This window comes from Leopardus geoffroyi, chromosome C3 (genome assembly GCF_018350155.1).
Source record: "Leopardus geoffroyi isolate Oge1 chromosome C3, O.geoffroyi_Oge1_pat1.0, whole genome shotgun sequence".
In the NCBI taxonomy this organism is placed as follows: domain Eukaryota; kingdom Metazoa; phylum Chordata; class Mammalia; order Carnivora; family Felidae; genus Leopardus; species Leopardus geoffroyi.
In genome coordinates this window covers 48,764,442-48,780,712 of record NC_059338.1, presented here as the reverse complement: position 1 = coordinate 48,780,712, position 16,271 = coordinate 48,764,442, and the positions used below count along the sequence as shown (strand labels likewise).

Here is a 16,271-nt window from a genome sequence, read left to right as displayed (position 1 = left end):
GTAACGACAAAGAGGGAACCTACGCGCTGCTCCCTATGGAGAGACAAAGGCTCTGCTCCAGTGGTGGTGGGGGACCCACACGCCAGAAAATGGTTGGCCTTTAAAGGAAAGATGCCTTTCAGAGCTTAGCACCCTGACTTGCCCCTGTAGAGTGCCCTTGGAAGCTCTGGGCTGCACGTAACAGAAACTCTGACTAGTCGTCGCTTAAACACTTAAGTTGGAAGTAGACAGTTCCAGGTTTGATTAATTCAGTGGCCCAGAAAGCACTCAGGGGGCAAGAATGTGGAGCTATGCCGCCACTCATGCACTGCTGATATAGGTGTAAACTGGTTCCACGTTTTGGGAAACCGGCACTTTCTACTAATGCTGAACGCAAGCATCCCCCATGACCTAGCACCTCCACTCCTAGGTAAACCCAAACATCCGTCATGGCAGAGGAAGGCAACGCTATCTGTGACAGCCCAGACCTGGAAACTACTCACACATCCATTGAGAGTAGAAATGGACAAATAAATCATGACGTGGTCTCCCAAAGGAATTCTATTCATCAACATGAATCAATGATCTATATACAACATGGACGGCTGTGACGTGCTGGCTCCTTTCTCCCTGGGTTCCTAGTTCTACTGTGTCACATGTCTTGTCCTCCCCTGTTCTGAGCCACCTCTCTGTACCATGAACATCTGTCTTCTAGGTCAGGGTCACAAGCTGCAGGCCTGAGCACCAGATTTTCTTTATCCAAGCGTTTCATTTGGCCCACCCTGTATTTAAACTGTATATATTCTTAACCGTAAATGCCACTGAAGGAGGGACCAGATGCTCTCCTTGTCACGTTCCCTCAACCCTTCTGCTTGTCTCACCCTTGGCCAGCCCTGCTCGTTTCCCTCCTTGCACGGCAGCCATGGGCTTCTGAATGCTTCAGCTGCACTGGAAGAAGAGATGCAGAGGGTCTAGTCCACCCAGATGCAGCACCTTGATCACAGAGGTCATTGGCTTCCCTGCCACACCTTTCTCACCCTCATGCGCTGCAGATCAGGGGTTTGTAGAGAAATGACTGGTTTCCTGTGGAATACCTTCCAAAAGACCAATCTTTCCTCCCACTCAAAAATAAAAACCAGTTGGAGCGCCTGGGTGGCTCAGTCAGTTAAGCGCCTGACTCTTGATTTCAGCTCAGGTTATGATCTCACAGTTTGTGGGTTCAAGCCCCGCATCAGGCTCCTTCTTGACAGTGCAGAGCCTGCTTGGGATTCATCCTCTCTCTCTCTCTCTCTCCCCCCGTCCCTTGCATGCTCTCTTGCTCTCTCTCAAAATAAATAAATAAACTTAAAAAAATAAAAGTAAAAACGAATTACCTGAATATTAGATCGAATCACATGAAATTGCCAATATTCAACTATTTTTGCCTTACTAAGATGGCAATTACACATGGTTCAACATGATCCTGGCTTAGTCACTAGGAGAGGAGTGGTTCTCAGCCTGGGTTGCAAATTAAAATAAGCCGGGAGCTTTGTTAAAAAACAAACAAACAAACAAACAAACAAACAAAAACACAAAAAACCTTGCTAAGGGCACCCGGGGGGCTCGGTTGGTTAAGCGCCCAACTCTTGATTTTGGCTCAGGTCATCGTCTCACGGCACAGGTCACAGTCTCACGGTTCGTGGGTTCCAGCCCCGTGTCAGGATCTGCGCTGACAGGGTGGAGTCTTCTTGAGATTCTCTGTCTCCCACTCTCTCTCTCTCTCTCTCTCTGCCCCTCCCCAGCTTGCACTATCTCTCTCTCTCGAAAATAAATAAATAAAAAATATTTTAAGAGCAAGGATATTAAGAAAAAATATCCTTGCGAGGCCTTCCCCGTTAGACAATGAAACTCAAGTCTTCGAGGAGGTGGGGCAGGCGTAGGGATATTTTAAAAGTCCCTGTGCAGTCAGAGCACACCCCTGGCTCAGTCGTGAGAGAGGCTCAGAGGGCCTTCCGCTTAACTTCTCGCACATTACCTGTGGGGGAGGGGAGCCGAATTTAAGGACCCCAGAACTTCCAGGTGGCTGCAATTACCACTTGCAGTAATCAATGCAATTACTTCATGCGTTAAATTGAGCTAATAAAAACTAAAGAGCTTCCATCACGGCAAAAAGAAAAAAAAATGTGTATTAAATACCATGTGCATGTGGTACCATCCTGAGCTTATTACACAATGACTGCCTTGTGGGAATTAGCAATCTGGAATTTGCAATATTGTCTCTGCCAGAACCGCTGGAGAGCCCACTGGCATCAGAGAAAGGCACAACAAACTGGAAAATGTCCAAAGACGTGGCCCTGGCCATTCACTCCGGAGGATATACCACAACAAAGTGTACATCTTGGAGTGGCTAATTAAACGACTACAGCCATCCGTGGAAGTTAAGTGAAATGCAGCTTTGAGAGCTATAACTCCTTTGCATTCTTAGTAATTCTAGGAGTTCACTGTCCCCTTGAGGTATTTTTCTTTTTGCCTGTAATAAGCAAATAAAAAAAAAAAAAAAAACCAAAACGAAACAAATAGACAAACATATTTTCAGAATAAGAGAGAAAATAGCCCATATTACTTTTGGGGGTGATGAAAATGCTCTAAAATTAGACTATGGTGATAATTGTTCAACTCTGTAAATATACTGAAAACCACTGAATTGTACAAAGTAAACAGGTGAGTTTTATGGTATGTAAGTTATATCTCCATAAAGCTGCTTTAAAAAAAAAAAAATGAGAATGGAAAGAAATAACTGAAAGATTTCCATCACTTTCAGATACATGCATCCCGGACAATTCCTTGGCAGAGAGGCTGAGTGGGTGCTGTGTGCGGTTTATAATGCTGTCCCTGGGACTTGCAAGTTTTGTTCGGATGGCATTGCCACATGTGCCATGAGGGGGGTGAAGTGGGCAGTCCCAGTGCTGGGAGCAAGGGGTGTGAGCTACTAGGAGCAGCTGTGGAGAGCCAGTGGCTAAACGAGAGAAAGGAGTTTGCCCAGCCGGGAAAGAAATGCAGAAGCGGCAGGTCGGCAGAGAGCCCCATGCAAAGAACAATCCTGCCCGGAGACGGAGGCAGTGGAGGCAGAGCTCCTGCCCCTGCCCCTGCCCCTGCCCCTGCCCCTGGCAGGGACACCTATGCTCCTTCACTCAATAATCCTTTCATCTCCCTCTCCCTGGCTCCCAGCACCTTGGAACAGCAAGAGCTCTCCTCCAGCTCCCTTCAAGTTTCTTGATGTAGAAATAACTTAATTAGTTTCAGTAGGATCGATCCATCATTGTGGGTGTATTCTCTTAAAAGGAGAGAGAGCGAGCGAGCATGTGTGTTCTGCTGGGGCTGGTGTATACAGTCACCTTAAGACAATCCTCCCCTTATACCTTCGAATTGCTGGGCTGTTATTTGAGTCCTGGGGCTTGGCAAATTGGCAAGCACCTGGAAATTCTGAAACAGGTAAAGGAAAACACAATGATAAGGAGGCCAAGAAAGAGATCTCTGATTTCTCATGCCTACAGGACCTGTTCTAAAACTTCTCTTTCAAGTGTTGAGTGTTCACCATGGGCCAGGCACAGTATTAGCACTAAGGAAGATACAGATGTGAATAGAACACTGTCCTTGACCATGAAGGGTTTACAAGCCAGGGGAAGGAGTCAGACATATCCCCAAAGAGATCACTGCAAACCATACTGCAAAGGAGGTAGAAAGTTCTGAGTCTTCGAGGCCCAGGAGTACATACACAGCTGCAGAGGTCAGGAAAGGCTTCATGAGCAAATGGTATTTGGGAGGCTTCATGAGCAAATGGTATTTGGGAGATACACAACAGTTTCACAAGTAGAGAGGGGGGTGGGGCGAGGTGGGAGTCCCAGAGGAAGAATCTGTATGATCACAACCAGGGGTGCAGAAAAGGGGATGTCCTCAGAGCAAGTGAATCATTTAAGGTAGAAGGTAAGACATTAGCAGAAACTGGGCCCAGTAAGGTGGACTGGGCCTGGAAATGCCAAGCAGAGGAGTTGCTATTGAATTCTGCAGGCCGTGGACAAGCCACTGGGGGATGCTGTACTGGGCTACTAAAGACTCCTCCACTGAGGACATATGGGCACTGTCCCTGGCTAGAGGGGACGGCCAAATTTGTTCCCTGATTTAACCTCGATGCACTTCAACATGTCAATGCAGAGAAAGCACTCTCCGGGAGGCTCTCCACAGATGGAAAGAAAGATGAAATAAAGTCAGTCTGTGTCTTTAAGGGCCTTGCAGCTTGGGGACAGGGAAGAGAGAGGCAAAGGGGGAGATTAGACAGGGATGCCTAGAACGACATCACATGAGTTCTGAAAGAAGCATCACAGAAGTTTTGGCAAAGGACTCAGACCTTCCTAATGGGGGTTCTCCCTGACTTTCCGTTCTATTTCTCAATACTAGACTATCAGCTTCTCAAGCATGAGAACCAGTCTTTCTTTGGCCTTTGCATGAGTTGGGTCTAGCTCAGCACGTGGCACTTGGTAGACATTCACCGAAGGATGGACGGAAGTCTCCCACCGTGTATCATTGGCCGAGGACGTCTGTCGTTGAGTGCACACGGCAGTACCTAACTTCGGTTCATATCGTCCGTCTCTTCTCCCACCCATATTTTGCTCACTTTAATCCTCCTTCGCTGGCAATACCGGCCCACACTATCTTCCTGGACCCTGATTCTTTCAGTGATCACAGACTCTGTGCTGCATAATTTAAGTCCCCCGTATCTCTTGCAGCTGCTTCCTGTGTGCTAGTCATGTAAACTCTTTGAAGGCAGAATCCCCTTCTTAAATGACTGCATCCCCCACAGTACCTAGAATATATTGACTGTGGATTGGTTGGGAAGCAAGGCGCACTGCAGGAAGAAGAGGGCAGATACTAACATCGTGCTGTATCAGGACTGTGCTGGTGCTGTGCATACAGTCACAAAGAGCCTGAATAATGTGGTCTAGCGAGGGGAAGATGGGGCGGCCGGGTGTGGGGGTGGGGGGGGGACAACTTTGCTGTCTGAGAGCATGAAGGCCCTGAACCCCTGGCTTCTCATCTCTGAAGACAGAATTAGAGAAAGCGTGTCTGTCCTGCAGCATATGGGGTGGATGGAAGGATCTGATGGATGTGAAATTAAACACTGGAGTGGATTGCCTAGAGAGGCCATGAACCAACCCCCCCTTGTGAATGTCCTTAATGACAGAAGGGATCAGCATGAAACTGAAGCTACAGGATGTGCTCTCCTGAGCAGTGACGGACAATCTACCCTCACTATCTTTGTCAGAGTTCTAGGCACGAAAGGAAAATCCTTTGGGGTAAAGTATCTTAGAGGAACTGTTGCTTTGCCCTTTTGTTTAATGGTCTCCTGATGTAGTAAACAAAGTTCAAGATTAGCCAATTGCAGGCAGATGGATGTCAGAGAAATTAAGTAGACCCCTGTATCTATCCAGCTCATTTTCCTAAGAATGATGTATCCCGTGGTCAGAAAAACGACCCCAAACCCTTTCGACTACATCCAGTAAAAAGCTGACACAACTCCTTCTGTATTTGACAGTGTGTTCCTTCTTGCACTGATTGTTTTCTGCCTCCCTCACTAGATTGTCTGGGGCTGGTGTCCGGCATCATTATTTCTTCAGGCTCTCCTGATGGCAAGTGCTCAGTAAATACACACACGAATAATCATTACCATTGTACAATAATGTGAAAGCACTTTCCCCACACTTTTACTAATTTGGTCCTCACAACAATCTTGTGAAATAAGGTACCTTGATTAACTCCCATTTTCCAGATAAGGACATTTTCTAGATACTGGCACGCCCAATGTCACATAGTCAGTAAGGAGTTCTTTCCACTGCATCCTACTGCTTGAATGAACTATACAGCCTGAACAAAGCATCGGCTCAGTCTTTCCCCATCTCACACATCTTATCCCGCAAATCAACGTGCCTTATATACACAACGTGCCTTGGACATACACTAAGTCCAAGCTCAGTCTATGCTGAATAAATGAAATGGTGCATTATACAACAGATGATCTGCACGCAATCCATGGAAAAGAAGCAACTTAAGGGGAGGGAGAATCTTTCATGCAAACCATTTACAGGCAGTCTACTGGGTGTCGGGTATTGGAAAACAGGATGCCACTGTTCTGCCCTCATGGCGCCTACAGTCCACTGCAGGAGATAGACGTTAAACAACTAATACCACAGTAAACTAAGCACAGTTTTGCTAAATGCTACTAAATGTAGCAGGGGGGGTTGCTCTGGTCCCAAGGAAGAGCGACTGGCGCTCGATGTAGGAAGGTTGGCCACTTTTGGGCGAGGGGGATACACTTAAGATAGAAGCATCAGTCGAGGCAAATCAAATGGGCAAAAGGCGTAGGGAAATTGCTTCTCACAAGAAGTGGACCTAAAGGACCCCAACTCTCCAGTCCCACTGGCTGGCCTCCTACCTGCTTGTGAAAATCAGGAAAGAAAAAAGAAAAGGCAAGAGAGAAGTTCGAGGTCAGTTTCTGCAAGTGGGGCGGGCGGTAGGGAGGTGGAGGACAGAGGGGAGGCGGCGCCGAGGGAGTTAAGCGGGGCCGACCCGGGAAGGGAAGGGTTAAGGGGGGCCGTCCGGAGCGAGCCCGGTAGGCCCGCCCACCGGAGGGCGGGGGCGGGGCCTCTCAGAGTGAGCCCTTGGATTGGTCGCGGGGAAGGCGTTACGCTAGGACGGTACCAACAGTCGGGGGCCGCGGAGGCGGGGGGGGGGGGGTGGGTGTGGGACCGCCGGCTTAGCGCGGGGAGAGTGGCCAGGGAATGGCCGGGCCGGGGGTGGGCGGGAGCCGCAGTGGCGGCGGCGGCTGGGGGCGGTGAGCGCGGCGTGGGGCTGCCCCTCCCGGGAGGCGGCGGGGGTGGCCGGGCCGCACCGCACCGCACCGCGCGGGCGGCCATGGAGCGAGCCTAGGGCTCGGCAGGTGAGCGGCGTGGGGGCGGGGAGGGCGCGCGACCCCCGCCCCCGGCGCGGCGGGCGGGAAAGTGCGGGCTGGCTCGCGGGCGGGGCGCGGTGCGTGGCGCGCGCCGGGCGGGGGCCGCTTGGGGGCGGGGCGCCTCCCCGAGGGGCCGGGCGCCGGTACCCGGAGCGGTCCCCGAGCGGCCGCCGGCGGGTCCCGGATCTGGCCCCACTGCTGCCTTGGAGACCGACCCGGGCCGCGCGCCCCGCCTTGCTGGCCCCCCCGGCGGACTCCTGCGGGCGGGTGCGGCTGGAGGAGCGCCCGCTCGGCCCTCCTGAGGCGCGGCCTTACCTGGGGCCGCCGGGGGTCTTTCTAATGACCACCCCTCGCGCCCCGGCGCGGTCCCTAGAGGAGACCGGTCCCAGTGCCGCCCTCGCGTCCCGCCGAGCGCCCGTTGCGGCGGCCCGGGGAGGATCGCGCGCCCGCGGGCCCACCTCGTGGCCGAGAAGCGCAAGTGACCACCAGGCCCGAGGCGGGAGGCAGGGTAACCGTGCCGGGGCTCCGCGGTCTCTCGGGATCGTGCACCCCGCACTCGCACTCGGGCACAACTTAAGGAAATGATACGGTAGTCCAAAGTGGGTTGCGCTTGAGATTTCATTTCCGGGTGTGTGGGCCCCGCGATTAAAAGCGAACCGAAACGTTGCCTTGATGGATGTGAGCAGTTGTCAAGCTGCGCCCTTGATTGTGGGATCTGATAAAGAGTTTCGTTCTCTAAGCTGGCTTCTGTTGTCTGCAAGTCTTCCGGTAGGAAGAGAAGGGGTGGAAGGATGTTGGAGGGAAAGTGGAGACGACAGGGCATGATTGGTCGTTATGGAATTTTAATCCTTTAAATGGCTATATTATCACTTGGATGGGTGAGGAGTATGTAATTTAGGAAAATTAGAGATGCTTGATACTGCGACTTTGAGGCTAGGTAGGGCCAGGTGTCAGTATCCTCTCCACCCAGTTTCCCTGTGGAGATTTGATTTCTCACCTTGAAAGGGGAAGAGGAACGTGGGATCTTTTAGCTTTTAAATTGTAGGACTTCATACGTTTATACATGAACCGGGTGATTAAGATTGATATTTCCTATCGTGTTATAAATTAATGCATAAATTTCATTGGGGTTGCTTTTAAAAATTGAGTTAGAGACCTCAGTGTGCTTATAATCCTTGAGTTTATGCAGAACCTTTGAGCTAAGCCTTAGAGCACTTCCACATATATTATTTATCAGCAAGACATGTCTTTGGGAAACTGAGGTACAGGTGTTAAAAATGCTAAATTATTTGCCTAGACTCAGAGCCAGCCTAAGGTAGATTTGAAATTAATGTTCTGTGTTAAATTGATAACTTTTCTGAAGTTTACGAAGTTGTTGGACTTTGATCCCTGGAACCATACAATGGAATCAGTCAACAGGAAGGGTTTCCAGATTTCAAAGTGCTTATCAGAGGAGAATAAAAAAGCACAAGCAAGTAATTCAGATTCTCAACCTCGCTCACGATAAAGTGCGGTGATAGAATGGTCATGGCAAAAGATGATCAGGAAATCTCGGAGCTCACAGCTTCTCTTTCAGTGTGCCTTGTGAAAATGTGTCATTGATTTGTTCTGTTGTTTCTCTGAACCTAGTAGGAAAATAGCTACTATTGGGTTAAAGAGTGAAAGCTTGAAAACGCATGTCCTGCTTTTCTTTCTGGGTACTCTGAATTAGGGAACAAACATCACTGTTTCTATCATCTAATCTTAGATGTCTTCTCATTATTTGATGTTGAGTTCCTAGTTCTTTGACTTTTAGTCCATTCTCTTGATTTCCATCTGTAGAATCCAGCTCTCTCACTTGCCCTTAAAGCTTCTTCTGTTTATCTTCTTTGAATATTGAATTTCTAAATGAAATTGTTCGTTTGTTTGTTTGCAGGGCAGACTTGAACTTCCCACACTTGGTGTGACCATCATTTCCATGGTGTAAACCCTGAAGTCAGATACTGCAGCTCTTGAACTGATAACTTTTAAAAATAGCAGCCACAGTGGTTGTCTCTTGATGATTGGTGCAGTCTCATAATAGAAGCAGAGGCTGCTCTTTGTATTCTGTGGCCACAGTTGCAAACAATAAAAAGGAGACAGCCTTCTGAAGCTGATGTCTGGTCACCCGGGGACTAAGTGCCATGTGGTTTTGTAGATTGAGGTAGGAAGTATAGTTACAATGAGGCACTACAGTTTGTCGTAATAGTGATGATAATTGGCATACTTTTCTCTCTGCACCTAACAGCGCCCAGTAGATGTGCAAGAAATATTTGGTGGTTGAACGGATGAATGGCAAACAGTATGAAGGAAGGGGAAATACTCTAGTGTATAAATTGTTGAGTTCCTGTTTTTGTTAAGGAAAAGACAAGAGAGCGTGTTTCAGATTACTGTTGAAAATTGCCGTGAAGATGGGTATCTGTACTGGGTGTTACTTGCTGGAGCGGCCTTGAGATTCGATTCTGTGATTGTATGCTGTTCTAGCCACCTGCAGCCTCCGGGCGGCCGTTGGTGCCCCGGTCAGGTGCAGCTTCGCAGACTTGCTCCTGCAGCCTTCTCTGGCTAGACTAACTGAGCAGTTGGATTGGTAGTCAGTATTTTTGCTTTAATGGAAGAACTGGAGCTCTTGGCGATGGCCTCACCATTATCATTGATCCCGATTGTCCCATCCTTCTCATCCCTTACAGAGGGTCACGGGAAAGGAGAGCTGTCCCTCCCGGAAGTGCTTCTCCAGCAGCTCCTTATTCCAAACCTATATTATTTCTCCCTCTTTTCCTTCCTTGAGCTGCCTCTGTGACCCCTAAGGACTAATGAATTCATTAGCACAGACCTGGGGAATGGAAGACCTTACTTTGCAACTGAAGGCAGCTTCTGACCAGCTTCTGATGTCAGCCGGACTGCTAGAGGCCTCTAGGAGAGAATATAATGCAGAGATCTGACTTGTGATTTTGTCTTTCCTACCCAAAAGCAAAAGAGGAAAGAGAGGCCTAGCACCCGGCTTGATGAGTCTTGGGGGTGCAGGTGTCATCCCAGTATGAGATAAGAAGTGGAGCCTGATGCAGAAAAGAGATAGCTTTGGTGTGTGTCTAGAGGTCTGTCCTTTCTGGCAAGGTGACAGTCCAGTGGAGGGGAGGATACTAATTTGGGTACGTGATAAAAGGAGGTGAGGGCCTATGAAATTAGGAACGCGTAACAGAACCAAGTACAGGGGTGAGTCCGTCATACCATTCTCTCCAATGCTTTCTGCCGTATGTACGTAGCAGTGCCTCCCTTATCTTATTTGTTTAGGGAATAAGTCTTATCTGTGAAGATTCTTGTTTTCTACTTACTGTGGGGAAATTTTTATAATGTGTTTTGTGCTTTGTTTGCTTTTTAAACAGTATAGTTTCGAGTTTCTTTTATTGACTTGAGGTTGTGGTACTGGCATCCGTTACTGACCGTGATGGAGCCGGGCTTCGAAGCGATTGAGACATGTATGTTTGCCGTCCTCTGCTTTTTGAATTCCTGACTCTGCCTTTAATAGCCTGCCTCTTCTTTCACAGGGGGGAAGTCGTGCTTTTGCTGTTGTTCGTGTCCCTGCCGCCCTCTTTTACATTAGCGGCTTCTGGTCTTCTGTGGAGTAGCAGCCCCGGTAACTGCTTCCCGATGGGACATGAAGCAGCCAGGTGGGCTTTGCGAGGGTCTGCCGCGCCTCTCCGTTAGTGGATGGACTTTGGAACCATGATTTGGCTGCCCAAACACCTTTTGTGGACGCCTCGTTTCTTACCCTTGGTTTAGATAACAGACGTGCATCCTGTTGAGGTGCATTTATGTTTGTGTAGTTCTTCGGCAGAAAAGAGAAAACGATAGGAAGGTACCAGCGGTGGTTCTCATTTCGGAAAGCATCGCCAGTGACACCTGAAGATCGGGCTCCAGCCCTGTCTGGTGTCATTCTGGGGCAGTGTCTTGGGCCATCTCCAGTCTTCCTCTTAGCATTTGCAGATCGCCTTTGCTCCCAGTCCCAGCCAATGGCAGGAACAGGCTTGGCAGTAGCAGTGGCCTTGAAAGGTGGAAGTAGGGCACACGGCGGCAACAATTTAAAATTGGGTGCATAGTACGTATACGTATACATATGTGATATTTCTGCATTGTTTTACTGTGCTATGTATCTGAATTCATCACAGGACCTAGTTTCTCTGTGTCTGTAAAAGAGGCCATCTTTAGACCAAGGAGCTGAAGACATTTTTATAACCATGCAGGTTTCCCTCCCTTGTTCTTCACTCCTTTTATTTGGTGGGCATCTATTGAGTGGCTCTCCCGCACCCTGCACTGTGCCAGCTTATGGGGAAGTACAAAGAGTAAAATACATCCCCTTTCCTTGAGGAGCTCGCAGAATAGGAGAGGAGATAGGCATGCCCAAAAATGTGTGTGTGTGTGTTTATATTCATATTTTAACAAAGGGATCGTGCCTGGAGCCACTCAGCCTCAATTCAGCCCAGACCTGCTTGGGGTTCTGCTGTTTCTAGAGTGATCTGTGGCCCATCAGCTTGACACACCCAGAGCGTAAGGTTAATAATGTGAGGTGTTATTGTTGCATAAAGCTAATATACCTTTCCAGAACTATAGTGAATGGAGCAATATAAACAGAAAACAGGAAAATCTGAAGGATAATATTATATTCTTTGAAATTCCATATTTCCACACTATTCTGGGAATTATGTTCTATAATATAGCTTTCAATGGTGGTTATATACTGACAATTGAGCAGTGAAATAAATACCTAGAACTTGGGAAGTTTCGTTTTACCTGGCCCACTTGAAACAGAATGCAAATTCTCAGGCATTTCCAGAGTTTCCGGATCAGGGAACACTGCCTGAGTTGGTTTTTTAGAACAAACCTCACTAGCAGTATGAGCTAAAGATTTTTTTCTTTTCCTTTTTCAAGGAATAGGGTTAAAGAGTTGCCCCAGATCAAGGTTTAAATGGCACAGGTTTGCAGGAATTGAATTTTTTTCCAGAGGGCACAAACACTCTCTATTGCCTATTTCATTTTTGCTCTTACAGCCCAGAAGAAAGGCTACCTTAACATTTCCTTAACGCCTAGTGATCATTTTCGTTACCTTCCTTCATGGGACACAATCACGTAAGGGATTGTGAGTTTACAGATCTGAACAAATGTTGAAGTGAGAACAGTGGGGGGAAAAGTAATACTCAGAGTAATTTGGACTATGTGGGAATTGGATTTTCTATACCTATAGCTTTTATTTTTTTTTTATTTTTTTTTTTATTTTTTCAACGTTTATTTATTTTTGGGACAGAGAGAGACAGAGCATGAATGGGGGAGGGGCAGAGAAAGAGAGGGAGACACAGAATCGGAAACAGGCTCCAGGCTCTGAGCCATCAGCCCAGAGCCCGACGCGGGGCTCGAACTCACGGACTGCGAGATGGTGACCTGGCTGAAGTCGGACACTTAACCGACTGCACCACCCAGGTGCCCCTATACCTATAGCTTTTAAGTTACTCTAAAGGCCTATCTTAAGAGCTTTAGGGCATGTAAAACTATCATCCTTTTTTTTTTAAAGTTCATTTATTTATTTTGAGAGAGAGAGAGCGTGTAAGTGGGGAAGGGGTAGAGAGAGAGGGAGAGAGAATTCCAAGCAGGCTTCATGCTGACACCGCAAAGGGCCCAACACGGGGCTTGAACTCATGAACTGTGAGATCATGACCTGAGCCAAAATCGAGTCGTACGCTTAACCAACTGAGCCACCTAGGCTCCCCTTAATTTTTAGAGAGAGGGCATGAGTGGGGGAGAAGGGTAGAAGGAGGAGAAAGAGAGAATCTTAAGCAGGCTCCATGCTTAGCATGGAGCCTGACGCAGGGCTCAATCCCATGGCCCTGGGATCACGACCTGAGCCAAAATTAAGAGTCACATGCTCAACCAGCTGAGCCACCCGGTGCCCCCAAAGCTATTGTCTTTAAAACAGAGAGCTAATTTTCCAAATTAAAAAGGATTGTGAAGGGGTGCCTGGGTGGCTCAGTCGGTTAAGCGGCTGACTTCGGCCCTGGTCATGATCTCGAGGTCCGTGAGTTCAAGCCCCGCATCGGGCTCTGTGCTGACAGCTCAGAGCCTGGAGCCTGTTTCAGATTCTGTGTCTCCCTCTCTCTGACCCTCCCCTGTTCATGCTCTGTCTCTCCCTCTCTCAAAAATAAATAAAACGTTAAAAAAAAATTTTTTTTTTAAAAAAAGGATTGTGGAGGCATTTTATTTCCACCTTTTTTGTAGAATAGAATCACTTAATGCTTCCCATTGTTGAACGTGGTAGATGTGAACTTTGTAGAGAAGAGAAATAGGTGGGTCCAGTTAGTGACATGGCCTCCCAGTCCTCTACTTCACCTGGTACCCACTTTGAAGATACCTACTTGCTTATAGTCTTCGCTGCTCTTCAAACTTAGGAAAGGATTTGGCTCAGAAGACAATACAATCATTGAGGATTATTTTCTTTGTCATTCTTTCTCCTTTCAGGAGGTCATCTTTGGGTTTTTGATCTTATAGTAATGACTAACAAGTGATCAGTATGGGTTGCCCAGACACTAACTTTAACACAGTGAATGTGGTAATGTTCATTTTTAGCAACTCTGTGAGTTAGGCAATAGTGTTCTTACTTCACTTTTCATATGAAAAAACTGAGGCCCAGGGAGGTTAGGCGTTAAATCGCTTTCCCAAGAGCCACAGTAGGTGGTAAAGCAGGTAGTCGGAATCCGGAGCACAAACTCTTAACCATTCTGCCTCAAAAGAGTTTACATTTAGGGGCGCCTGGGTGGCACAGTCGGTTAAGCGTCCGACTTCAGCCAGGTCACGATCTCGCGGTCCGTGAGTTCGAGCCCCGTGTCGGGCTCTGGGCTGATGGCTCAGAGCCTGGAGCCTGTTTCCGATTCTGTGTCTCCCTCTCTCTCTGCCCCTCCCCCGTTCATGCTCTGTCTCTCTCTGTCCCAAAAATAAATAAACGTTGAAAAAAAAAAAATTAAAAAAAAAAAAAAAAAAGAGTTTACATTTAGAATAAGCAGCTATTTCCTATTTTATTTTATTTTATTTTATTTTAATTCCGGTGTAGTTAACACAGTGTTATATTAGTTTCAGGTATACAATATAGTGATTCAACAAGTCTATACATTACTCAGTGCTCCTTAAGATAAGGACTCCTAATCCCCATCACCTGTGTCACCCACCCACCCCCACCCGCCTCCCCTCTGTTAACCACCAGTTTGTTCTTTATAGTTAAGAGTCTGGGTTTTTTGTCCCCCCTCCCCATTCATTTGTTTTGTTTTGTTTTGTTTTGTTTCTTAAATTCCACATCCAAGTGATGTGTCTTTGTCACATCAAAGACAATATTTGTCTTTAAGAAGCTATTTCTTAAGCAGAGAATTAGCAGGAAAAGGAAAACTAGATGTAGATACTGATTAATATTGTTTGATATTTTTGGTTTCGTGGCAGACTGCTATTTGAGGGTGAAAAGGAAGAGTATGCTGTCGTGGTAGGCAGTGCGTGGCAATGCAAGAATGGGCTGGTTTCCTGGGGGATACTCAGGACTTAGCCGGGTAATAAACACGTGATGCTCTTTGGTATCGGTGGTTTTGACTTGCTGGAAAGAAGGAAGCACACAGTGCTAGGTGGGACGATTTCTGAATGCTCTTGATTTTCCTCAGAATTGCCAGTAACCAGCAGGAGAAACTGCATTTATTTCTAGGGGGCGGGTAATAATAATGTAGCCCAATGCTCTGATGCCGCTACCCATCAAAAAACAAAAGGACATTATATCAGACTTAGCTCAGGGTGAAAGTGTGTGTGTTTCTAATACTTTTTGTACTAAAAGGTTGTGATTTTTGCTATTATTTAGGCTTTGGCTGAAGTATGAATGGCAGGTTTTATAAACTGGGCATGTGTAGTTGTGTGAGGGTGTGAGGTTAGTCTCCATTGTTCTAAAGTATGTAAATGGATTTTAGTAAATGATCCAGTTCAGAGTCCGTTTTTTCTTGTGCTACCTTAAAGGGACCTTAATTCTCTATCTTCCTAAGTGTCTACCATGGAGACAGAAATGGTGTGTAACATTTCATTTCACAGTGAGTTTACTGCTCTGTGGAAGTCATTAGTCATTATTTACAAATATGACCTAACAATTGATTATTCCAGTGTTTATATTTAATGTTTAATTTAATGTTTCCCTTCTTCCTGAGAGAATTGTTTTTAGTCACATGATTTATTTCTGTGTCTTCTCCCTCAGTATTTTTAATGTCTCCAAAATAGTTGGTAAGGGCAGACTATATGCGAAAATGTTGTATTTTACAAACCACCCCAAAATTTAGTGGTTTTTAAAATAGTGATTTGTTCTTTCTCACCATTGTGTAAGTCAGCTGGGCTCAGCTGGTTGGTTGTTCTGCCCAAATGGTTTCTAGACTGGGATCACACGTGTGACCCCATTTGACTGGGACCTCTATTAGAACTGGGGTGGCTTCACTTCTGTGTCGGGCACTTGAGCTGAGGTGGCCAGAATGGGTAGGTGCTGGCCAGGCCCCTCTCCATCTCAGTCCCTCCTCATTCAGTAGTCTAGCCCAAGCTTCTTTGCATGGTGGCTGGGTCCCAGTCAGAAGCTGCCAGGTCTTTTAAGGGCTGGGCCCAGACCTGGCACACAGTCATTCCATTGCATTCTGTTGGCCAAAGCAAGTTACAGAGCCAGCCCAGGTTCCGGGAGGAGAAAAAATAGATTCTACTTCCTGATGGGAGGAATTGTTGGTGTCTGTCTTTGTAGATAATCAACTAAAAACTCCTAAGTAGATTCAGGTCTTACCTCTTCTTATCCCCACCAGACCTTCAGAGCTTTGCTGAAACCCGCAGTTACTAAAGAAGTTCGTAAAATGGTCCCTGTAAGTCCTACTCAGGATCAAGGGTGGGAGGTTATGTGAGTACATGTGATTATAAGGTATATAATAAATTCTTCCTACTTTGCCTGAAATCTCCTTTGTTAATAGCCTTCTGCATGAAATGTTCATACTGAACATTGTGAGCACTTTATACTCACAGGCATGTTACATTCCATTTATGTGGAGAGAATGTTATTTGACCATTGAATTGAAAAGATAAGAAAAAGTTCTTACTGAAACCTTCACTTTTAGTTACTCTGCACAAAGGTTGGGATTTCTTCTCCATGACTTGAGGAGAAATAGTGTAAGGATGTCAGTTGATCCGAGGGAGATTCTAGGGTGCACAGATGCCAGTGAGACTTGGAACGTCACTGGTGGCTTGTGGGAGTTCCTCCTAA

General features: G+C 47.0%; 1 protein-coding gene across 9 annotated transcripts in view; it reads left to right on the top strand.

Annotated features, from left to right (window-relative positions):
• Positions 1-6,678: 6,678 nt before the first annotated feature.
• Positions 6,679-16,271, top strand: part of FAM20B (FAM20B glycosaminoglycan xylosylkinase) — a 42,977-nt gene continuing 33,384 nt past the window's right edge. Inside the window, exons 1-2 of one of the 9 annotated variants that reach the window (XM_045452749.1) lie at positions 6,803-6,949; positions 10,522-10,644. The gene's annotated coding sequence lies outside the window, so the exon portion shown is untranslated. Of the gene's footprint in view, positions 6,708-6,802; positions 6,950-7,064; positions 7,561-7,604; positions 7,730-10,521; positions 10,645-16,271 lie in introns of those variants that run through there. The other 8 variants (XM_045452751.1, XM_045452750.1, XM_045452754.1 and 5 more) reach the window with 8 other exon arrangements.